Below are 444 nucleotides of genomic sequence, written 5' to 3' on the forward strand. Positions count from 1 at the left end.
AGCAAAGACATCAGGATAAAAAACACATTCTGATGGACTATAAATGATCGATAGCTACAGAAATCTGATCCGTGGTTCCCTGGGGATGGAGTAGAGAAAGGACCGATTAGGAATCTACATGAAGAAATGTTCAGATATTGTGAATGTTCTCTATCATCATTGTATAGAAGCTTTCATGAGCATACACATTTTTCAAATCCTATTGCATTTGACATCTCATTAAATCTAGTTGAATATTTGTACTCTATTTTCTGTAAATTATGCTGCAGTAGCATTGATAATTTAAAAATAAAAATTATAATGGCATTGCATAGAAACAATTGTCTAAAAATCCAAATAAAATACATAAATATTTACCATACATAATTGTTCTGTTATGCAAATATACTGATAAAACTTAATTCTAAATGTATGTACGTTACAACATACTGTAGTCCACTGTTA

The sequence above is a fragment of the Pteropus vampyrus genome, unplaced genomic scaffold (genome assembly GCF_000151845.1).
Source record: "Pteropus vampyrus isolate Shadow unplaced genomic scaffold, Pvam_2.0 Scaffold474, whole genome shotgun sequence".
NCBI classification, from domain to species: Eukaryota; Metazoa; Chordata; class Mammalia; order Chiroptera; family Pteropodidae; genus Pteropus; species Pteropus vampyrus.